The sequence below is a fragment of the Oncorhynchus keta genome, unplaced genomic scaffold (genome assembly GCF_023373465.1).
Source record: "Oncorhynchus keta strain PuntledgeMale-10-30-2019 unplaced genomic scaffold, Oket_V2 Un_contig_6613_pilon_pilon, whole genome shotgun sequence".
Classification (NCBI taxonomy): Eukaryota; Metazoa; Chordata; class Actinopteri; order Salmoniformes; family Salmonidae; genus Oncorhynchus; species Oncorhynchus keta.
This window is the reverse complement of record NW_026288955.1, coordinates 60,001-83,778: the sequence shown is the minus strand read 5'-3', so window position 1 is coordinate 83,778 and position 23,778 is coordinate 60,001. Positions and strand designations below refer to the sequence as shown.

Below are 23,778 nucleotides of genomic sequence, written 5' to 3'. Positions count from 1 at the left end.
AGTGTAGTCTAGGGTTGAGTCCCAATAGTCTCTAGTGTAGTCTAGGATTGAGTCCCAATAGTTTCTAGTGTAGTCTAGGGTTGAGTCCCAATAGTTTCTAGTGTAGTCTAGGGTTGAGTCGCAGTAGTCTCTAGTGTAGTCTAGGGGTGAGTCCCAATAGTCTCTAGTGTAGTCTAGGGTTGAGTCCCAATAGTCTCTAGTGTAGTCTAGGGTTGAGTCCCAATAGTTTCTAGTGTAGTCTAGGGTTGAGTCCCAATAGTTTCTAGTGTAGTCTAGGGTCTAGTGAGTCTCAATAGTCTAGTGGAGTCTAGGGGTGAGTCCCAATAGTCTAGTGTAGTCTAGGAGTGAGTCCCAATAGTCTCTAGTGTAGTCTAAGGTTGAGTCCCAATAGTTTCTAGTGTAGTCTAGGGTTGAGTCCCAATAGGTTCTAGCGTAGTCTAGGGTTGAGTCCCAATAGTCTCGTGTAGTCTAGTGTAGTCCAGGGGTAAACATTTGGTAAAGAAAGTAACATGCTGAGTCTGGAGGTAAATATTGTTGTTTAATAAACAGTCTCGGGGGAGGGGGGATAAAGCACAACGCACAGAGGAAGAGGGGGGACATATTTATCTGCTACACAAGGAGGAAGTCCCTACTGAGGGACAGGAAGTACTACGATCCATCCAGATCAGGATCCAAGTCTACGGTACAAAACCTTAGCAGCAACACGTTAAACATCGTCATAGTAACATCGGGTGGCTAACAAAGTAGTTTCATTTAGAAAAAAGTCACAGTTTTATTTTTAAGCAGAAATTGGTTAAAAAGTTATAAACGGTTCTAGGATCAGGTGGTGATGTAATCTAAACCATCAACATGTCTAGGATCAGGTGTAATCTACACTATCAACATGTCTAGGATCAGGTGTTGTAATCTACACCATCAACATGTCTAGGATCAGGTGGTGATGTAATCTACACTATCAACATGTCTAGGATCAGGTGTTGTAATCTACACCATCAACATGTCTAGGATCAGGTGGTGATGTAATCTACACTATCAACATGTCTAGGATCAGGTGGTGTAATCTAAACCATCAACATGTCTAGGATCAGGTGGTGTAATCTACACTATCAACATGTCTAGGATCAGGTGGTGATGTAATCTACACTATCAACATGTCTAGGATCAGGTGGTGATGTAATCTACACTATCAACATGTCTAGGATCAGGTGGTGTAATCTACACTATCAACATGTCTAGGATCAGGTGGTGTAATCTACATCATCAACATGTCTAGGATCAGGTGGTGATGTAATCTACACCATCAACATGTCTAGGATCAGGTGGTGTAATCTACACTATCAACATGTCTAGGATCAGGTGGTGATGTAATCTACACTATCAACATGTCTAGGATCAGGTGGTGATGTAATCTACACTATCAACATGTCTAGGATCAGGTGGTGATGTAATCTAAACCATCAACATGTCTAGGATCAGGTGGTGGTGTAATCTAAACCATCAACATGTCTAGGATCAGGTGGTGGTGTAATCTAAACCATCAACATGTCTAGGATCAGGTGGTGTAATCTAAACCATCAACATGTCTAGGATCAGGTGGTGTAATCTACACTATCAACATGTCTAGGATCAGGTGGTGATGTAATCTAAACCATCAACATGTCTAGGATCAGGTGGTGGTGTAATCTAAACCATCAACATGTCTAGGATCAGGTGGTGGTGTAATCTACACTATCAACATGTCTAGGATCAGGTGATGTAATCTACACTATCAACATGTCTAGGATCAGGTGGTGATGTAATCTACACCATCAACATGTCTAGGATCAGGTGGTGGTGTAATCTACACTATCAACATGTCTAGGATCAGGTGGTGATGTAATCTACACTATCAACATGTCTAGGATCAGGTGTTGTAATCTAAACCATCAACATGTCTAGGATCAGGTGGTGTAATCTACACCATCAACATGTCTAGGATCAGGTGATGTAATCTAAACCATCAACATGTCTAGGATCAGGTGGTGTAATCTACACTATCAACATGTCTAGGATCAGGTGGTGTAATCTACACCATCAACATGTCTAGGATCAGGTGGTGGTGTAATCTACACTATCAACATGTCTAGGATCAGGTGGTGATGTAATCTACACTATCAACATGTCTAGGATCAGGTGGTGATGTAATCTACACTATCAACATGTCTAGGATCAGGTGGTGGTGTAATCTACACTATCAACATGTCTAGGATCAGGTGGTGTAATCTACACTATCAACATGTCTAGGATCAGGTGGTGTAATCTACACTATCAACATGTCTAGGATCAGGTGGTGTTGTAATCTACACTATCAACATGTCTAGGATCAGGTGGTGTAATCTACACTATCAACATGTCTAGGATCAGGTGGTGATGTAATCTACACTATCAACATGTCTAGGATCAGGTGGTGGTGTAATCTACACTATCAACATGTCTAGGATCAGGTGGTGGTGTAATCTACACTATCAACATGTCTAGGATCAGGTGGTGATGTAATCTACACCATCAACATGTCTAGGATCAGGTGGTGTTGTAATCTACACTATCAACATGTCTAGGATCAGGTGGTGTAGTAATCTACACTATCAACATGTCTAGGATCAGGTGTTGTAATCTACACTATCAACATGTCTAGGATCAGGTGGTGTAGTAATCTACACTATCAACATGTCTAGGATCAGGTGGTGATGTAATCTACACCATCAACATGTCTAGGATCAGGTGGTGTTGTAATCTACACCATCAACATGTCTAGGATCAGGTGGTGTAATCTACACCATCAACATGTCTAGGATCAGGTGTTGTAATCTACACCATCAACATGTCTAGGATCAGGTGGTGATGTAACTACACTATCAACATGTCTAGGATCAGGTGTTGTAACTACACTATCAACATGTCTAGGATCAGGTGATGTAATCTACACCATCAACATGTCTAGGATCAGGTGGTGTTGTAATCTACACTATCAACATGTCTAGGATCAGGTGGTGTAATCTACACCATCAACATGTCTAGGATCAGGTGATGTAATCTACACTATCAACATGTCTAGGATCAGGTGGTGATGTAATCTACACCATCAACATGTCTAGGATCAGGTGTTGTAATCTACACCATCAACATGTCTAGGATCAGGTGGTGATGTAATCTACACTATCAACATGTCTAGGATCAGGTGTTGTAATCTACACTATCAACATGTCTAGATCAGGTGATGTAATCTACACCATCAACATGTCTAGGATCAGGTGGTGTTGTAATCTACACTATCAACATGTCTAGGATCAGGTGGTGTAATCTACACCATCAACATGTCTAGGATCAGGTGATGTAATCTACACTATCAACATGTCTAGGATCAGGTGGTGATGTAATCTACACTATCAACATGTCTAGGATCAGGTGGTGTTGTCACACCATCAACATGTCTAGGATCAGGTGATGTAATCTACACCATCAACATGTCTAGGATCAGGTGATGTAATCTACACCATCAACATGTCTAGGATCAGGTGGTGATGTAACTACACTATCAACATGTCTAGGATCAGGTGGTGGTGTAATCTACACTATCAACATGTCTAGGATCAGGTGTTGTAATCTACACTATCAACATGTCTAGGATCAGGTGATGTAATCTACACCATCAACATGTCTAGGATCAGGTGGTGATGTAATCTACACTATCAACATGTCTAGGATCAGGTGGTGATGTAATCTACACCATCAACATGTCTAGGATCAGGTGATGATGTAATCTACTATCTAATGAACGTCAGATAAAGGAACTATACACTTCTTATTACTCTTCATCATCATCATCATCATCATGGCACAATACAAAGTCTGAGAAAACATGGCCACAGAAATACACAACAATGTCCTCAATCACAATGTCACATTTGTTTTGAAGATTGTAACTAAGTCTTCTGGCCAAACAAAACAATTAATTAAAACACGATAGTTTTACCCAGTGGTCAAAACAACATCAAAGACTTCTCCAACCCCCCAAAACAAAAACAAAAATTAGACACGATATGTTGTTAGTCTCTCGTGCCTTTTAAGACAAAAATAAGAGAGTGAAATATAAATTAATATATATTAAAAGGGTCAGACAGGTACATGGGTCAGACAGGTACAGGGTCAGACAGGTACATGGGTCACAGGTTAGGGTGTGTGTGTGTGTGTGTGTGTGTGTGTGTGTTTTGGGTCAGACAGGTTGTCACAGGAGAGGAGGCACTGAGGGGTTTAACCTAATTACTACCTTAACTAAACTATACCATCTACGTGTGTGTGTGTGTGTGTGTGTGTGTGTGTGTGTGTGTTTTGGGTCAGACAGGTTGTCACAGGAGAGGAGAGGAGGCACTGAGGGGTTTAACCTAATTACTACCTTAACTAAACTATACCATCTACGTGTGTGTGTGTGTGTGTGTGTGTGTGTGTGTGTTCTGTGTGGATGAAAGGGTTCCCTCCGTCTCCCCCCTGACCTGAGACCAGAACACCTCCACCTAGTGGTGAGTGTGTCGTACTACGGTTAATAGAGGGACTCATACGAAACATGGGAAAACAGGAAGTACACAACAGGAAGTGGTCGTCCGTCAGTGGGAAACACCGCTCGTCATCATGAGTCATCGTGCCAAAACGGAAAAGAAGGAACAGAAGTCTTGTTGAGTTTTTAAGTCTTTTTTTCTCCGCTTGATAATAAAAATAAGTCCCTTTTTGTTGTTGTATTTTTACAATATAATTCAACATCTCCTCTGAGGCAGTGAGCCCACAGTCCAGCGCTGGTTGGAGTTTTTCTTTGTTTCGTCTTGACTTTTGGGGGGGTTTACAAAAAGAAGAGGGATGAGGTCGGAGGAGGAGAAGAGGGGGATGAGGTCGGAGGAGGAGAGGGGAGGGGGATAAGGTCGGAGGAGGAGAGGGGAGGGGGATAAGGTCGGAGGAGGAGAGGGGAGGGGGATAAGGTCGGAGGAGGAGAGGGGGATGAGGTCGGAGGAGGAGAGGGCGATGAGGTCAGAGGAGGAGAGGGGGATGAGGTCGGAGGAGGAGAAGAGAGGGGGATGAGGTTGGAGGAGGAGAGGGGAGGGGGATAAGGTCGGAGGAGGAGAGGGGGATGAGGTCAGAGGAGGGAAGGGGGATAAGGTCGGAGGAGGAGAGGGGGATGAGGTTGAAGGAGGTGAGGGGGATGAGGTCAGAGGAGGAGAGGGGGATGAGGTCGGAAGAGGAGAAGAGAGGGGGATGAGGTCGGAGGAGGAGGGGGATGAGGTCAGAGGAGGAGGGGGAAGGGGGATAAGGTCGGAGGAGGAGAGGGGGATGAGGTCAGAGGATGAGAGGGGGATGAGGTCAGAAAAGGAGAGGTGGATAAGGTCGGAGGAGGAGAGGGGGATGAGGTTGAAGGAGGTGAGGGGGATGAGGTCAGAGGAGGAGAGGGGGATGAGGTCGGAGGAGGAGAGTGGATGAGGGGATGAGGTTGGAGGAGGAGAGGGGGATGTGGTTCGGAGGAGGAGGAGAGAGGGATGAGGTCGGAGGAGGAGAGGGGGATGAGGTCAGAGGTTGAAAAGGGGATGAGGTGGGAGGAGGAGAGGGGGATGATGTTGGAGGAGGTAGAGGAGAGGGGGATGAGGTCGGAGGAGGAGAAGGGGATGAGGTCGGATAAGGAAAAGGGGATGAGGTTGGAGAAGGAGAAGGGGAGGGGGTGAGGTCGGAGGAGGAGAGGGGGATGAGGTCGGAGGAGGAGAGGGGGATGAGGTCGGAGGGGGAGGGGATGAGGTTGGAGGAGGAGAGGGGGATGAGGTTGGGAGGGGGATGAGGTCGGAGGAGGGGGGGGGATGAGGTCGGAGGAGGAGAGGGGGATGAGGTCGGAGGAGGAGAGGGGATGAGGTCGGAGGAGAGAGGGGGATGAGGTTGAGGAGGAGGATGAGGTCGAGGAGGAGGGGATGAGGTCGGAGGGGATGAGGTTGGAAGAGAAGAAGGGGATGAGGTCAGAGCAGGAGAGAGGGATGAGGTCAGAGGAGGAGAGAGGGATGGGTTTCCTTCCAGAGAGAGACAGGAGCAGGAACAGGAAGCGGAACCTTTCATCCCAGGGTAAAGGAGGTGACGTTTTACGAGGAGGACACTTTGTACAACCGCACTTCACCACCTTCTCCACTTCCTGTACGAAGGAGGAGCCGTCGGTGCAGTGGAAGGTGTATTTCCTGCGTTTGGAACGTAAAGGGGAGCAGCAGTCGCTCCCGCCCCCCCCTTCAGCCCCCTCCAGACAGGAGCCACGGCACTCTAGACGGGAGACCTTCTCCTGGGTTTCACACGCCGAATAGCCCCTCTGGAGCTGGTAGACAGCTCGGAGCCGTTCCCCTCGACAGACCACCTCTACAGGGGAAGAGAGAGAAGAAGGGTTTAGAGGGAGAGAGAGAGAGAGAGAGAGAGACAGGGAGAGAGAAAGAGAGAGAGAGAGAGAGAGAGAGAGAGAGAGAGAGAGAGAGAGAGAGAGAAGGGCTGAGAGAGAGAGAGAGGAAGGGCTAGAGAGAGAGAGAGAGGAAGGGCTAATAGAGAGAGAGAGAGAGAGAGAGGGAGAGAAGAGAGGAGGTGTGGATGGATGGACGGATGGATGGAGGGAGGGAGGGAGAGAGAGAGAGAGGGATGAGAGGTGTGGAGTGATGGAAGAAGGAAGGAAGGAAGGAAGGAAGGAAGGAAGGAAGGAAGGAAGGAGGGAGGGAGATAACGAAGGAACAAGGAAGGAAGAGTGTGAAAGGAGAGAGCAGAGGGGTGGCTGAGGTTGAAACAAGCTCATGTGGAACGGAAGGTCTCCAATGTGATTGGCTGTGGAGGAGGATGGGTTAAGGAGAGGGGGTGGCGGGGCAGAGAGGGCTGACCTCTGACCTCTGACCCTGAGAATCTCACCTGGGTGACCCCTCTGCCGGGGGGCGGTGGATCAGAGGAGGCTGGGGCAGACAGACACACAGACAGACAGCATAAAGTTAGAGCAGACAGACAGTTAAAACACTAACAGACAGACAGCAGAGAGTTAGAGCAGACAGACAGTTAAAACACTAACAGACAGACAGCAGAGAGTTAGAGCAGACAGACAAATGAACAGACAGACAGTGAGACCGATGTGGAGACCCTCCCCCTCTCCTCCCCTCCCTCCCTCCCCCTCTCCTCCCTCCCCTCCCCCCTCTCCCTGCCTCCCTCCCCCTCCTCCCTCCCTCCCTCCCTCCTCCCTCCCCCCCCTCCCCCTCTCCCTCCTGCCTCCCTCCCCCTCTCTCCCCTGCCCTCCCCTCCCTCCTCCCTCCCTCCCCCCTGCCTCCCTCCCTCCCTCACCTCTGTCGCAGGCGTCCCCCGTGTATCCTGGGTTACATTGACAGTAGGCCCTGCCCAGGCCAGACAGCCTACATTTCCCATGTTTACACCTGGTCAGCTGACAGGGGTCCAGCACTTCCTGGTCTGCCTCGTCACACAGCACCCCGAGGAATCCTGGCTGGCAGCGACAGGAGTAGGAGTAGGAATTGATAGGAAGACATGAACCATGGATACACCTGCAGGAAGGAGGACGGAGAGAGAGAGAGGAGGGGGAGGGAGAGGACGGAGAGAGAGAGAGAGGGGAGAGATGGGGGAGGGAGAGGACAGAGAGAGAGAGAGATGGGGGAGGGAGAGAGGAGGAGGGGAGGGAGAGAGAGGAGGGGGAGGGAGAGGACGGAGACAGAGATGGGGAGGGAGAGGAGGAGAGGAGAGAGAGAGAGATGGGGAGGGAGAGGACGGAGAGAGAGAGAGATGGGGGAGGGAGAGAGGAGGGGAGAGGAGGGGACGGAGAGAGAGAGAGAGGAGGGGAGGGAGAGAGAGGGGAGGGAGAGATGGGGAGGGAGATGGGGGAGGGAGGAGGGGGGAGAGAGAGGAGGGGAGAGAGAGAGAGAGGAGGGAGGGGAGAGGAGAGGAGAGAGGAGGGGGGAGGGAGAGAGAGGGATAGGACGGAGAGGGAGAGAGAGGGGGGAGGGAGAGAGGAGGAGGGAGAGGGGGACGGAGAGAGAGAGAGAGAGAGAGGGGGAGGGAGAGAGAGGAGGAGGAGGGAGAGAGAGGGGGAGAGGGGGAGGGAGGGGGAGGGAGAGAGGAGGGGAGGAGAGAGAGGAGGGGAGGGAGAGGGGGAGGACGAGAGAGAGAGGGGGGGGGGAGAGAGGGGGGGAGGGAGGAGGAGAGAGAGAGGAGAGAGGGAGAGAGATGGGGGAGGGAGAGGACAGAGAGAGAGAGAGAGATGGGGGAGAGGAGAGGAGAGAGAGATGGGGTGGAGGGAGAGAGATGGGGGGGAGGGAGAGGAGGAGAGAGGAGAGAGATGGGGGAGGGAGAGGAGGGGGAGGGAGGGAGATGGAGAGAGAGAGAGGGGGAGGGAGAGGACAGAGAGAGAGAGAGAGGGGAGGGAGAGGAGGAGAGGGAGAGGACGGAGAGAGGGAGAGATGAGGGAGGAGGGAGAGAGAGAGAGAGAGGGGGGAGGGAGAGGACGGAGACAGAGAGAGATGGGGGGGAGGAGGAGAGAGAGAGAAGAGGAAGGGAGAGATTGGAGAGATAGAGAGGATGGGGAGGGAGAGGACGGAGAGAGAGAGAGAGAGGAGGGGGAGGGAGAGGACGGAGAGAGAGAGAGAGGGGGGAGGGAGAGGACGGAGAGAGAGAGAGAGGGGGGAGGGAGAGGAGAGAGAGAGAGGGAGGAGGAGAGAGGAGAGGGAGGGGAGGGGGAGGGAGAGGACGGAGACAGAGAGAGATGGGGTGGAGAGAGAGAGAGAGAGAAGAGGAAGGGAGAGATTGGAGAGATAGAGAGGATGGGGAGGGAGAGGATGGAGAGAGAGAGAGATGGGGGAGGGAGAGGACGGAGAGAGAGAGAGATGGGGTGGAGGGAGAGGATGGAGAGAGAGAGAGATGGGGAGGGAGAGGAGAGAGATGGGGAGGGAGAGGAGGGGGAGGGAGACGATGGAGAGAGAGAGAAGGGGGAGGGAGAGGAGAGGGAGAGGAAGGAGAGAGAGAGATGGGGGAGGGAGAGGACAGAGAGAGAGAGAGGGGGAGGGAGAGGGGGAGGGAGAGGACGGAGAGAGAGAGAGAGAGAGAGATGGGGAGGGAGAGATTGGGGAGGGAGAGAGAGAAGGGGGAGGGAGAGGGGAGGGAGAGGAAGGAGAGAGAGAGATGGGGGGAGGGAGAGAGAGAGAGAGGGGAGGGAGAGAGAAGGGGGATGGAGAGGATGGAGAGAGAGAGATGGGGGGAGGGAGAGAGAGAAGGGGGAGGGAGAGGACGGAGAGAGAGAGAGATGGGGGGAGGGAGAGAGAGAAGGTGGGAGGGAGAGGACGGAGAGAGAGAAGGGGGAGGGAGAGGGGAGGAGAAATACAATTTAAAATGGTCATCCCTCTCCATTCTTCATCCTCCCCCTCACCCCTCACCCCTCACCCCCATCCCTCTCCATCCTCCCCCCCATCCCTCTCCATTCTTCATCCTCCACCTCACCCCTCACCCCCATCCCTCTCCATTCTTCATCCTCCCCCATCACCCCCTCACCCCCATCCCTCCTCCATCCTTCCCCCATCCCTCTCCATTCTTCATCCTCCCCCTCACCCCTCACCCCCATCCCTCTCCATCCTTCCCCCCCATCCCTCTCCATTCTTCATCCTCCCCTCACCCTCACCCCCATCCCTCTCCATCCTCCCCCATCCCTCTCCATTCTTCATCCTCCACCTCACCCCTCACCCCCATTCCTCTCCATCCTCCCCCCCATCCCTCTCCATTCTTCATCCTCCACCTCACCCCTCACCCCTCACCCCCATCCCCAGTCCACTGACTTGTTCCCATCACAGGGGTTGTTGACCTGGTCCTGACAACGGTCTCCGGTCCACCCAGGGTGGCAGGTACAGGAGAAGCCTCTCTGACCGGTTGGGTGGCACTCACCCTGGCCACACACCCCTGCCTGGCATGGCTGGCATCCAGCTTCAACCCCAGTCTGGAAAACACAACAGGGTTCAGTTTAGAGGTGGAACAGCGTGTCTGAGTGTTTCAACACACCTGACCCAATACAACTGACCCCCAGGTCCCTGCTCCAGTCTGACCCCCAGGTCCCTGCTCCAGTCTGACCCCCAGGTCCCTGCTCCAGTCTGACGCCCAGGTCCTGTCCCTGCTCCAGTCTGACCCCCAGGTCCTGTCCCTGCTCCAGTCTGACCCCAGGTCCTGTCCCTGCTCCAGTCCCCCCAGGTCCTGTCCCTGCTCCAGTCTGACCCCCAGGTCCTGTCCCTGCTCCAGTCTGCTCCAGGTCCTGACCCCCAGGTCCTGTCCAGTCCCTGCTCCAGTCTGACCCCCAGGTCCTGTTCCTGCTCCAGTCTGACCCCCAGGTCCTGTCCCTGCTCCAGTCTGACCCCCAGGTCCTGTCCCTGCTCCAGTCTGACCCCCAGGTCCTGTTCCCTGCTCCAGTCTGACCCCCAGGTCCTGTACCTGTTCCTGCTCCAGTCTGACCCCCAGGTCCTGTCCCTGCTCCAGTCTGACCCCCAGGTCCTGTACCTGTCCCTGCTCCAGTCTGACCCCAGGTCCTGTACCTGTCCCTGCTCCAGTCTGACCCCCAGGTCCTGTTCCCTGCTCCAGTCTGACCCCCAGGTTCTGTACCTGTTCCTGCTCCAGTCTGACGCCCAGGTCCTGTCCCTGCTCCATTCTGACCCCCAGGTCCTGTCCCTGCTTCAGTCTGACGCCCAGGTCCTGTTCCTGCTCCAGTCTGACCCCCAGGTCCTGTCCCTGCTCCAGTCTGACCCCAGGTCCTGTTCCTGCTCCAGTCTGACCCCCAGGTCCTGTCCCTGCTCCAGTCTGACCCCCAGGTCCTGTCCCTGCTCCAGTCTGACCCCCAGGTCCTGTCCCTGCTCCAGTCTGACCCCCAGGTCCTGTCCCTGCTCCAGTCTGACCCCAGGTCCTGTCCCTGCTCCAGTCTGACCCCCAGGTCCTGTCCCTGCTTCAGTCTGACGCCCAGGTCCTGTTCCTGCTCCAGTCTGACCCCCAGGTCCCTGCTCCAGTCTGACCCCCAGGTCCTGTCCCTGCTCCAGTCTGACCCCCAGGTCCTGTCCCTGCTCCAGTCTGACCCCCAGGTCCTGTCCCTGATCCAGTCTGACCTCCAGGTCCTGTCCCTGCTCCAGTCTGACCCCCAGGTTCTGTTCCTGCTCCAGTCTGACCCCCAGGTCCTGTCCCTGTTCCTGCTCCAGTCTGACCCCCAGGTCCTGTCCCTGCTCCAGTCTGACCCCCAGGTCCTGTACCTGTCCCTGCTCCAGTCTGACCCCCAGGTCCTGTACCTGCTCCAGTCCTACCCCCAGGTTCTGTTCCTGCTCCAGTCTGACCCCCAGGTTCTGTACCTGTTCCTGCTCCAGTCTGACCCCCAGGTCCTGTCCCTGCTCCAGTCTGACCCCCAGGTCCTGTCCCTGCTTCAGTCTGACGCCCAGGTCCTGTTCCTGCTCCAGTCTGACCCCCAGGTCCAGTCCCTGCTCCAGTCTGACCCCCAGGTCCTGTCCCTGCTCCAGTCTGACCCCCAGGTCCTGTCCCTGCTCCAGTCTGACCCCCAGGTCCTGTTCCTGCTCCAGTCTGACCCCCAGGTCCTGTCCCTGCTCCAGTCTGACCCCCAGGTCCTGTCCCTGCTCCAGTCTGACCCCCAGGTCCTGTCCCTGCTCCAGTCTGACCCCCAGGTCCTGTCCCTGCTCCAGTCTGACCCCCAGGTCCTGTCCCTGCTCCAGTCTGACCCCCAGGTCCAGTCCCTGCTCCAGTCTGACCCCCAGGTCCTGTCCCTGCTCCAGTCTGACCCCCAGGTCCTGTCCCTGCTCCAGTCTGACCCCCAGGTCCTGTTCCTGCTCCAGTCTGACCCCCAGGTCCCTGCTCCAGTCTGACCCCAGGTCCTGTCCCTGCTCTCCTGTCCTGTCCCTGCTCAGTCTGACCCCCAGGTCCTGTCCCTGCTCCAGTCTGACCCCCAGGTCCTGTCCCTGCTCCAGTCTGACCCCCAGGTCCTGTCCCTGCTTCAGTCTGACGCCCAGGTCCTGTTCCTGCTCCAGTCTGACCCCCAGGTCCAGTCCCTGCTCCAGTCTGACCCCCAGGTCCTGTCCCTGCTCCAGTCTGACCCCCAGGTCCTGTCCCTGCTCCAGTCTGACCTCCAGGTCCTGTCCCTGCTCCAGTCTGACCCCCAGGTTCTGTTCCTGCTCCAGTCTGACCCCCAGGTCCTGTACCTGTTCCTGCTCCAGTCTGACCCCCAGGTCCTGTCCCTGCTCCAGTCTGACCCCCAGGTCCTGTACCTGTCCCTGCTCCAGTCTGACCCCCAGGTCCTGTACCTGTCCCTGCTCCAGTCTGACCCCCAGGTTATGTTCCTGCTCCAGTCTGACCCCCAGGTTCTGTACCTGTTCCTGCTCCAGTCTGATGCCCAGGTCCTGTCCCTGCTCCATTCTGACCCCCAGGTCCTGTCCCTGCTTCAGTCTGACGCCCAGGTCCTGTTCCTGCTACAGTCTGACCCCCAGGTCCAGTCCCTGCTCCAGTCTGACCCCCAGGTCCTGTCCCTGCTCCAGTCTGACCCCCAGGTCCTGTCCCTGCTCCAGTCTGACCCCCAGGTCCTGTTCCTGCTCCAGTCTGACCCCAGGTCCTGTCCCTGCTCCAGTCTGACCCCCAGGTCCTGTCCCTGCTCCAGTCTGACCCCAGGTCCTGTCCCTGCTCAGTCTGACCCCAGGTCCTGTCCCCCTGCTCCAGTCTGACCCCCTGGTCCTGCTCAGTCTGTCCCTGCTCCAGTCTGACCCCCAGGTCCTGTCCCTGTCCCTGCTCCACCCCAGGTCCTGTCCCCTCAGTCTCCCCCAGGTCCTGTCCCTGCTCCAGTCTGACCCCCAGGTCCTGTCCCTGCTCCAGTCTGACCCCAGGTTCCTGTCCCTGCTCCAGTCTGACCCCCAGGTCCTGTTCCTGCTCCAGTCCTGACCCCAGGTCCTGTACCTGTCCCTGCTCCAGTCTGACCCCCAGGTCCTGTCCCTGCTCCAGTCTGACCCCCAGGTCCTGTACCTGTCCCTGCTCCAGTCTGACCCCCAGGTGTACCTGCTCCAGTCCTACCCCCAGGTTCTGTTCCTGCTCCAGTCTGACCCCCAGGTTCTGTACCTGTTCCTGCTCCAGTCTGACGCCCAGGTCCTGTCCCTGCTCCAGTCTGACCCCCAGGTCCTGTCCCTGCTCAGTCTGACCCCCAGGTCCTGTTCCTGCTCCAGTCTGACCCCAGGTCCTGTCCCTGCTCCAGTCTGACCCCAGGTCCTGTCCCTGCTCCAGTCTGACCCCCAGGTCCTGTCCCTGCTCCAGTCTGACCCCCAGGTCCTGTTCCTGCTCCAGTCTGACCCCAGGTCCTGTCCCTGCTCCAGTCTGACCCCAGGTCCTGTCCCTGCTCCAGTCTGACCCCCAGGTCCTGTCCCTGCTCCAGTCTGACCCCCAGGTCCTGTCCCTGCTCAGTCTGACCCCCAGGTCCTGTTCCTGCTCAGTCTGACCCCCAGGTCCAGTCCCTGCTCCAGTCTGACCCCAGGTCCTGTCCCTGCTCCAGTCTGACCCCCAGGTCCTGTCCCTGCTCCAGTCTGACCCCCAGGTCCTGTCCCTGCTCCAGTCTGACCCCCAGGTCCTGTCCCTGCTCCAGTCTGACCCCCAGGTCCTGTCCCTGCTCCAGTCTCCTGTCCCTGCTCACCCCCAGGTCCTGTCCCTGCTCCAGTCTCCTGTCCCCCAGGTCCTGTCCCTGCTCCAGTCTGACCCCCAGGTCTGTCCTGTCCCTGCCTCCAGGTCCAGTCCCTGCTCCAGACCCCCAGGTCCTGTTCCTGCTCCAGTCTGACCCCAGGTTCTGTTCCTGCTCCAGTCTGACCCCCAGGTCCTGTACCTGTTCCTGCTCCAGTCTGACCCCCAGGTCCTGTCCCTGCTCCAGTCTGACCCCCAGGTCCTGTACCTGTCCCTGCTCCAGTCTGACCCCCAGGTCCTGTTCCTGCTCCAGTCCTACCCCCAGGTTCTGTTCCTGCTCCAGTCTGACCCCCAGGTCCTGTCCCTGCTCCAGTCTGACCCCCAGGTCCTGTACCTGTCCCTGCTCCAGTCTGACCCCCAGGTCCTGTCCCTGCTCCAGTCTGACCCCCAGGTCCTGTCCCTGCTCCAGTCTGACCCCCAGGTCCTGTCCCTGCTCCAGTCTGACCCCCAGGTCCTGTCCCTGCTCCAGTCTGACCCCCAGGTCCTGTCCCTGCTCCAGTCTGACCCCCAGGTCCTGTCCCTGCTCCAGTCTGACCCCCAGGTCCTGTCCCTGCTCCAGTCTGACCCCCAGGTCCTGTTCCTGCTCCAGTCTGACCCCCAGGTCCTGTCCTGCTCCTGACCCCAGCTCCTGTCCCCCCCAGGTCCTGTCCTGTCCCTGCTCCAGTCTGACCCCCAGGTCCTGTCCCTGCTCCAGTCTGACCCCCAGGTCCTGTCCTGCTCCAGTCTGACCCCCAGGTCCTGTCCCTGCTCCAGTCTGACCCCCAGGTCCTGTACCTGTCCCTGCTCCAGTCTGACCCCCAGTCCCTGCTCCAGTCTGACCCCAGGTCCTGTCCTGTCCCTGCTCCAGTCTGACCCCCAGGTCCTGTTGTCCTGCTCCAGTCCGACCCCCAGGTTCTGTTCCTGCTCAGTCTGACCCCCAGGTCCTGTCCCTGCTCCAGTCTGACCCCCAGGTCCTGTACCTGTTCCTGCTCCAGTCTGACCCCAGGTCCTGTCCCTGCTCAGTCTGACCCCCAGGTCCTGTCCCTGCTCCAGTCTGACCCCAGGTCCTGTACCTGTCCCTGCTCCAGTCTGACCCCCAGGTCCTGTCCCTGCCCCAGGTCCTGACCCCCAGTCTCCCCCAGGTCCTGTCCCTGCTCCAGTCTGACCCCAGGTCCTGTCCCTGCTCCAGTCTGACCCCCAGGTCCTGTCCCTGCTCCAGTCTGACCCCCAGGTCCTGTCCCTGCTCCAGTCTGACCCCCAGGTCCTGTTCCTGCTCCAGTCTGACCCCCAGGTCCTGTCCCTGCTCCAGTCTGACCCCCAGGTCCTGTCCCTGCTCCAGTCTGACCCCCAGGTCCTGTCCCTGCTCCAGTCTGACCCCCAGGTCCTGTTCCTGCTCCAGTCTGACCCCCAGGTCCTGTACCTGTCCCTGCTCCAGTCTGACCCCCAGGTCCTGTCCTGTCCCTGCTCCAGTCTGACCCCCAGGTCCTGTCCCTGCTCCAGTCTGACCCCCAGGTCCTGTCCCTGCTCCAGTCTGACCTCCAGGTCCTGTCCCTGCTCCAGTCTGACCCCCAGGTTCTGTTCCTGCTCCAGTCTGACCCCCAGGTCCTGTACCTGTTCCTGCTCCAGTCTGACCCCCAGGTCCTGTCCCTGCTCCAGTCTGACCCCCAGGTCCTGTACCTGTCCCTGCTCCAGTCTGACCCCCAGGTCCTGTTCCTGCTCCAGTCCTACCCCCAGGTTCTGTTCCTGCTCCAGTCTGACCCCCAGGTCCTGTCCCTGCTCCAGTCTGACCCCCAGGTCCTGTACCTGTCCCTGCTCCAGTCTGACCCCCAGGTCCTGTCCCTGCTCCAGTCTGACCCCCAGGTCCTGTCCCTGCTCCAGTCTGACCCCCAGGTCCTGTACCTGTCCCTGCTCTAGTCTGACCCCAGGTCCTGTTCCTGCTCCCTGCTCCCCCCAGGTCCAGTCCCCCAGGTCCTGGTCCTGTCCCTGCTCCAGTCTGACCCCCAGGTCCTGTCCCCCTGCTCCAGTCTGACCCCCAGGTCCTGTTCCTGCTCCAGTCTGACCCCCAGGTCCTGTCCCTGCTCCAGTCTGACCCCAGGTCCTGTCCCTGCTCCAGTCCGACCCCCAGGTCCTGTCCCCCTGCTCCAGTCTGACCCCAGGTCCTGTCCCTGCTCCAGTCTGACCCCCAGGTCCTGTCCCCCTGCTCCAGTCTGACCCCCAGGTTCTGTTCCTGCTCCAGTCTGACCCCCAGGTCCTGTACCTGTTCCTGCTCCAGTCTGACCCCCAGGTCCTGTCCCTGCTCCAGTCTGACCCCCAGGTCCTGTACCTGTCCCTGCTCCAGTCTGACCCCCAGGTCCTGACCTGTCCCTGCTCCAGTCCGACCCCCAGGTCCTGTTCCTGCTCCAGTCTGACCCCCAGGTCCTGTTCTGTCCCTGCTCCAGTCTGACCCCCAGGTCCTGTCCCTGCTCCAGTCTGACCCCAGGTCCTGTACCTGTCCCTGCTCCAGTCCGACCCCCAGGTCCTGTGTCCCTGCTCCAGTCCCCCCCAGGTCCTGTACCTGTCCCTGCTCCAGTCTGACCCCCAGGTCCTGTCCCTGCTCCAGTCCGACCCCCAGGTCCTGTACCTGTCCCTGCTCCAGTCTGACCCCCAGGTCCTGTTGTCCCTGCTCCAGTCTGACCCCCAGGTCCTGTCCCTGCTCCAGTCCGACCCCAGGTCCTGTCCCTGCTCCAGTCCGACCCCCAGGTCCTGTCCCTGCTCCAGTCCGACCCCCAGGTCCTGTCCCTGCTCCAGTCTGACCCCCAGGTCCTGTCCCTGCTCCAGTCTGACCCCCAGGTCCTGTCCCTGCTCCAGTCTGACCCCCAGGTCCTGTTGTTCCTGCTCCAGTCTGACCCCCAGGTCCTGTCCCTGCTCCAGTCTGACCCCCAGGTCCTGTCCCTGCTCCAGTCTGACCCCCAGGTCCTGTCCCCCTGCTCCAGTCTGACCCCCAGGTCCTGTCCCTGCTCCAGTCCGACCCCAGGTCCTGTTCCCTGCTCCAGTCTGACCCCCAGGTCCTGTAGTCCCTGCTCCAGTCTGACCCCCAGGTCCTGTCCCTGCTCCAGTCTGACCCCCAGGTCCTGTCCCTGCTCCAGTCTGACCCCCAGGTCCTGTTGTTCCTGCTCCAGTCTGACCCCCAGGTCCTGTCCCTGCTCCAGTCTGACCCCCAGGTCCTGTCCCTGCTCCAGTCTGACCCCCAGGTCCTGTACCTGTCCCTGCTCCAGTCTGACCCCAGGTCCTGTCCCTGCTCCAGTCCGACCCCCAGGTCCTGTACCTGTCCCTGCTCCAGTCTGACCCCCAGGTCCTGTACCTGTCCCTGCTCCAGTCTGACCCCCAGGTCCTGTCCCTGCTCCAGTCTGACCCCCAGGTCCTGTCCCTGCTCAGTCTGACCCCCAGGTCCTGTTCCCTGCTCCAGTCTGACCCCCAGGTCCTGTACCTGTCCCTGCTCCAGTCTGACCCCAGGTCCTGTCCCTGCCCTCTCCAGTCTGACCCCCAGGTCCTGTCCCTGCTCCAGTCTGACCCCCAGGTCCTGTCCCTGCTCCAGTCTGACCCCAGGTCCTGTCCCTGTCCCTGCTCCAGTCCGACCCCCAGGTTCTGTTCCTGCTCCAGTCTGACCCCCAGGTTCTGTTCCTGCTCCAGTCTGACCCCCAGGTCCTGTCCCTGCTCCAGTCTGACCCCCAGGTCCTGTACCTGTCCCTGCTCCAGTCTGACCCCCAGGTCCTGTCCCTGCTCCAGTCTGACCCCCAGGTCCTGTACCTGTCCCTGCTCCAGTCTGACCCCCAGGTCCTGTCCCTGCTCCAGTCTGACCCCCAGGTCCTGTACCTGTCCCTGCTCCAGTCTGACCCCAGGTCCTGTCCCTGCTCCAGTCTGACCCCCAGGTCCTGTCCTGTCCCTGCTCCAGTCTGACCCCCAGGTCCTGTCCCTGCTCAGTCTGACCCCCAGGTCCTGTTGTCCCTGCTCCAGTCTGACCCCCAGGTCCTGTCCCCCTGCTCCAGTCTGACCCCCAGGTCCTGTCCCTGCTCCAGTCTGACCCCCAGGTCCCTGTCCCTGCTCCAGTCTGACCCCCAGGTCCTGTTGTCCTGCTCCAGTCTGACCCCCAGGTCCTGTCCCTGCTCCAGTCCCCCCCAGGTCCTGTCCCTGCTCCAGTCTGACCCCCAGGTCCTGTCCCTGCTCCAGTCTGACCCCAGGTCCTGTCCCTGCTCCAGTCTGACCCCAGGTCCTGTCCCCCTGCTCCAGTCTGACCCCCAGGTTCTGTTCCTGCTCCAGTCTGACCCCCAGGTCCTGTACCTGTTCCCTGCTCCAGTCTGACCCCCAGGTCCTGTCCCTGCTCCAGTCTGACCCCCAGGTCCTGTACCTGTCCCTGCTCCAGTCTGACCCCCAGGTCCTGTTCCCCTGCTCCAGTCCTGACCCCCAGGTTCTGTCCCTGCTCCAGTCTGACCCCCAGGTTCTGTTCCTGCCCTGCTCCAGTCTGACCCCCAGGTCCTGTCCCTGCTCCAGTCTGACCCCCAGGTCCTGTACCTGTCCCTGCTCCAGTCTGACCCCCAGGTCCTGTCCCTGCTCCAGTCTGACCCCCAGGTCCTGTACCTGTCCCTGCTCCAGTCTGACCCCAGGTCCTGTCCCTGCTCCAGTCTGACCCCCAGGTTCTGTTCCTGCTCCAGTCTGACCCCCAGGTCCTGTACCTGTTCCTGCTCCAGTCTGACCCCCAGGTCCTGTCCCTGCTCCAGTCTGACCCCCAGGTCCTGTACCTGTCCCTGCTCCAGTCTGACCCCCAGGTCCTGTTCCTGCTCCAGACCTACCCCCAGGTTCTGTTCCTGCTCCAGTCTGACCCCCAGGTTCTGTTCCTGCTCCAGTCTGACCCCCAGGTCCTGTCCCTGCTCCAGTCTGACCCCCAGGTCCTGTACCTGTCCCTGCTCCAGTCTGACCCCCAGGTCCTGTCCCTGCTCCAGTCTGACCCCCAGGTCCTGTCCCTGCTCCAGTCCGACCCCCAGGTCCTGTACCTGTCCCTGCTCTAGTCTGACCCCCAGGTCCTGTTCCTGCTCCAGTCTGACCCCCAGGTCCTGTCCCTGCTCCAGTCTGACCCCCAGGTCCTGTCCCTGCTCCAGTCTGACCCCCAGGTCCTGTCCCTGCTCCAGTCTGACCCCCAGGTCCTGTACCTGTCCCTGCTCCAGTCTGACCCCCAGGTCCTGTTCCTGCTCCAGTCTGACCCCCAGGTCCTGTCCCTGCTCCAGTCTGACCCCCAGGTCCTGTCCCTGCTCCAGTCTGACCCCCAGGTCCTGTACCTGTCCCTGCTCCAGTCTGACCCCCAGGTCCTGTACCTGTCCCTGCTCCAGTCTGACCCCCAGGTCCTGTACCTGTCCCTGCTCCAGTCTGACCCCCAGGTCCTGTACCTGTCCCTGCTCCAGTCTGACCCCAGGTCCTGTACCTGTCCCTGCTCCAGTCTGACCCCCAGGTCCTGTACCTGTCCCTGCTCCAGTCTGACCCCCAGGTCCTGTACCTGTCCCTGCTCCAGTCTGACCCCCAGGTCCTGTACCTGTCCCTGCTCCAGTCTGACCCCCAGGTCCTGTTCCTGTCCCTGCTCCAGTCTGACCCCCAGGTCCTGTACCTGTCCCTGCTCCAGTCCGACCCCCAGGTCCTGTACCTGTCCCTGCTCCAGTCCGACCCCCAGGTCCTGTACCTGTCCCTGCTCCAGTCCGACCCCCAGGTCCTGTACCTGTCCCTGCTCCAGTCTGACCCCCAGGTCCCCTACCTGTCCCTGCTCCAGTCTGACCCCCAGGTCCTGTACCTGTCCCTGCTCCAGTCCGACCCCCAGGTCCTGCAGCTGTCCCTGCTCCAGTCTGACCCCCAGGTCCTGTACCTGTCCCTGCTCCAGTCTGACCCCCAGGTCCTGTACCTGTCCCTGCTCCAGTCCGACCCCCAGGTCCTGCAGCTGTCCGTTGATGTAGAGGTTCCTGAGACAGCCGTGGAAGCTGGTTCCGTTCTGCCCCCCAACTCCAGACTGCAGCGCTGCAGGGACTGACCAACGATCAGGCATACCTGGAGAGAGGGAGATAGAGAGAGAGATAGAGAGAGAGAGAGAGAGAGAGAGAGAGAGAGAGAGAGAGAGAGAGAGAGAGAGAGAGAGAGAGAGAGAGAGAGAGAGAGAGAGAGAGAGAGAGAAGGAGAGAGAGAGAGAGTTCTGTGAGTGTTATGTTTACTGTTAATTTTTTATTGTTTATTTCACTTTTGTTTATTATCTATAAAGAAAGAAAGAGAAGAAGAGACACACAGAGAGAGAAAGAGAAGAAGAGAGACACACAGAGAAAGAAAGAGAAGAAGAGACACACAGAGAAAGAGAAGATGAGAGACACACAGAGAGAGAAAGAGAAGAAGAGAGACACAGAGAAAGAAAGAGAAGAAGAGAGACACGCAGAGAAAGAAAGAGAAGAAGAGAGACAGACAGAGAAAGAAAGAGAAGAAGAGAGACAGACAGAGAAAGAATGAGAAGAAGAGAGACACACAGAGAAAGAAAGAGAAGAAGAGAGACACAGAGGTAGAAAGAGAAGAAGTGAGACACACAGAGAGAGAAAGAGAAGAAGTGAGACACACAGAGAGAGAAAGAGAAGAAGAGAGACACACAGAGAAAGAAAGAGAAGAAGAGAGACAGACAGAGAGAGAAAGAGAAGAAGAGAGACACACAGAGAAAGAAAGAGAAGAAGAGAGACAGACAGAGAAAGAAAGAGAAGAAGAGAGACAGACAGAGAAAGAATGAGAAGAAGAGAGACACACAGAGAAAGAAAGAGAAGAAGAGACACACAGAGGTAGAAAGAGAAGAAGTGAGACACACAGAGAGAGAAAGAGAAGAAGAGAGACACACAGAGAAAGAAAGAGAAGAAGAGAGACAGACAGAGAAAGAAAGAGAAGAAGAGAGACAGACAGAGAAAGAATGAGAAGAAGAGAGACACACAGAGAAAGAAAGAGAAGAAGAGAGACACAGAGGAAGAAAGAGAAGAAGAGAGACACACAGAGAAAGAAAGAGAAGAAGAGAGACACACAGAGAAAGAAAGAGAAGAAGAGAGACACACAGAGAAAGAAAGAGAAGAAGAGAGACACAGAGGAAGAAAGAGAAGAAGAGAGACACACAGAGAAAGAAAGAGAAGAAGAGAGACACACAGAGAGGTAGAAAGAGAAGAAGAGAGACACACAGAGAGAGAAAGAGAAGAAGAGAGACACACAGAGAAAGAAAGAGAAGAAGAGAGACAGACAGAGAAAGAAAGAGAAGAAGAGAGACACACAGAGAAAGAAAGAGAAGAAGAGAGACACACAGAGAGGTAGAAAGAGAAGAAGAGAGACACACAGAGAGGTAGAAAGAGAAGAAGAGAGACACACAGAGAGAGAAAGAGAAGAAGAGAGAGACAGAGAAAGAAAGAAGAGAGACACACAGAGAGAGAAAGAAGAAGAGAGACACAGAGAAAGAAAGAGAAGAGAGACACATAGAGAAAGAAAGAGAAGAAGAGAGACACCGAGAAAGAAAGAGAAGAAGAGAGACACACAGAGAGAGAAAGAGAAGAAGAGAGACACCGAGAAAGAAAGAGAAGAAGAGAGACACACAGAGAAAGAAAGAGAAGAAGAGAGACACACAGAGAGGTAGAAAGAGAAGAAGAGAGACACACAGAGAGAGAAAGAGAAGAAGAGAGACACAGAGAAAGAAAGAGAAGAAGAGAGACACACAGAGAAAGAAAGAGAAGAAGAGAGACACACAGAAAGGTAGAAAGAGAAGAAGTGAGACACACAGAGAAAGAAAGAGAAGAAGAGAGACAGACAGAGAAAGAAAGAGAAGAAGAGAGACAGACAGAGAAAGAATGAGAAGAAGAGAGACACACAGAGAAAGAAGAAGAGAGACACACAGAGAAAGAAAGAGAAGAAGAGAGACACACAGAGAAAGAAAGAGAAGAAGAGAGACACAGAGAAAGAAAGAGAAGAAGAGAGACACACAGAGAAAGAAAGAGAAGAAGAGAGACACACAGAGAGGTAGAAAGAGAAGAAGAGAGACACAGAGAGAGAAAGAGAAGAAGAGAGACACACAGAGAAATAAAGAGAAGAAGAGAGACACACAGAGAAAGAAAGAGAAGAAGAGAGACACACAGAGAGGTAGAAAGAGAAGAAGAGAGACACACAGAGAAAGAAAGAGAAGAAGAGAGACACACAGAGAGGTAGAAAGAGAAGAAGAGAGACACAGAGAGAGAAAGAGAAGAAGAGAGACACACAGAGAAAGAAAGAGAAGAAGAGAGACACACAGAGAGGTAGAAAGAGAAGAAGAGAGACACACAGAGAGAGAAAGAGAAGAAGAGAGACACACAGAGAAATAAAGAGAAGAAGAGAGACACACAGAGAAAGAAAGAGAAGAAGAGAGACACACAGAGAGGTAGAAAGAGAAGAAGAGAGACACACAGAGAAAGAAAGAGAAGAAGAGAGACACACAGAGAGGTAGAAAGAGAAGAAGAGAGACACACAGAGAGGTAGAAAGAGAAGAAGAGAGACACACAGAGAGAGAAAGAGAAGAAGAGAGAGACAGAGAAAGAAAGAAGAGAGACACACAGAGAGAGAAAGAAGAAGAGAGACACAGAGAAAGAAAGAGAAGAGAGACACATAGAGAAAGAAAGAGAAGAAGAGAGACACCGAGAAAGAAAGAGAAGAAGAGAGACACACAGAGAGAGAAAGAGAAGAAGAGAGACACCGAGAAAGAAAGAGAAGAAGAGAGACACACAGAGAAAGAAAGAGAAGAAGAGACACACAGAGAGAGAAAGAGAAGAAGAGAGACACACAGAGAGAGAAAGAGAAGAAGAGAGACACAGAGAAAGAAAGAGAAGAAGAGAGACACACAGAGAAAGAAAGAGAAGAAGAGAGACACACAGAGAGTTAGAAAGAGAAGAAGAGACACATAGAGAGAAAGAAAGAGAAGAAGAGACACACAGAGAGAGAAAGAGAAGAAGAGAGACACACAGAGAAAGAAAGAGAAGAAGAGACACACAGAGAGAGAAAGAGAAGATGAGAGACACACAGAGAGAGAAAGAGAAGAAGAGAGACACAGAGAAAGAAAGAGAAGAAGAGAGACACACAGAGAGGTAGAAAGAGAAGAAGAGAGACACAGAGAAAGAAATGATACTTCACATATGGAACCAACACGTTTTATAGCTTGTTAAGGGAGCTACAATACGTCCCAGAAACCCCCTCTTCCCTAACACACACAGTGTATAACGTACCTCCCAGGTATAGAGGAGAATCGATGCTGAGTGTTGACTGTTTACTCAGAGAGTTGATAGACTTGACTGGTCCTCCATCAATAGACAGAGACACAGTCTGATCTGATGCCACCAACTCTACCACATGGAATACACCATCATTTACTGTCTCCACACTGAGAGGAGAGAGAGAGAGAGAGAGACAGAGAGAGAGAGAGAGACAGAGAGAGAGAGAGAGAGAGAGAGAGAGAGAGAGAGAGAGAGAGAGAGAGAGAGAGAGAGAGAGAGAGAGAGACAGAGAGACAGAGAGGAGAGCAGAGAGAGAGAGACAGACAGAGAGAGAGACAGACAGAGAGAGAAAGAGAGACAGACAGAGAGAGGGAGAGAGAGAGACTGAGAGAAAAGAACAATGTTCACACATGTTTCCCATGCCAATAAAGCCCTTAAATTGAATTGAATTGAGAGAGAGAGGAGAGAAAGAGAGAGAGAGAGAGAGAGAGAGAGAGAGAGAGAGAGAGAGAGAGAGAGAGAGAGAGAGAAGACAACAGAGAGAGAGAGAGACAGAGAGAGAGAGCGAGAGAGAGAGAGAGAGAGAGAGAGAGAGAGAGAGAGAGAGAGAGAGAGAGAGAGAGGACAACGAGGGAGAGAGGGGACAGCAACACAATTAGAGCCAACCAAATCATGAAATGTGTGTGTGTGTGTATGTTACCTGTATATAGCAGAGACAGGGTTTGTTCCAGTATGGTAGCTGACACGGAGACGTCCTCTATACAACTCTATGGTAATGTGG

General features: G+C 55.4%; 1 long non-coding RNA gene and 1 pseudogene across 50 annotated transcripts; one reads left to right on the top strand and one right to left on the bottom strand.

Annotated features, from left to right (window-relative positions):
- The first annotated feature begins 527 nt into the window (after positions 1–527).
- On the top strand, positions 528–4,045 carry LOC127926013 (uncharacterized). 50 transcript variants are annotated; one of them, XR_008123072.1, is made up of 13 exons: positions 528–826; positions 864–1,165; positions 1,206–1,279; positions 1,357–1,516; positions 1,557–1,670; positions 1,828–1,907; positions 1,945–1,981; positions 2,019–2,092; positions 2,133–2,483; positions 2,524–2,680; positions 2,950–3,063; positions 3,254–3,444; positions 3,634–4,045. It is a non-coding gene; the product is annotated as an uncharacterized LOC127926013 (long non-coding RNA). The 50 variants fall into 50 exon arrangements; XR_008123067.1 differs by lacking the exon at positions 1,945–1,981 and having other exon boundaries at positions 1,711–1,907; positions 1,982–2,092; XR_008123098.1 differs by lacking the exons at positions 1,828–1,907; positions 1,945–1,981 and having other exon boundaries at positions 1,557–1,593; positions 1,982–2,055.
- Positions 4,046–5,965: 1,920 nt separating this feature from the next.
- Positions 5,966–23,778, bottom strand: part of LOC118382551 (slit homolog 2 protein-like) — a 77,806-nt pseudogene continuing 59,993 nt past the window's right edge.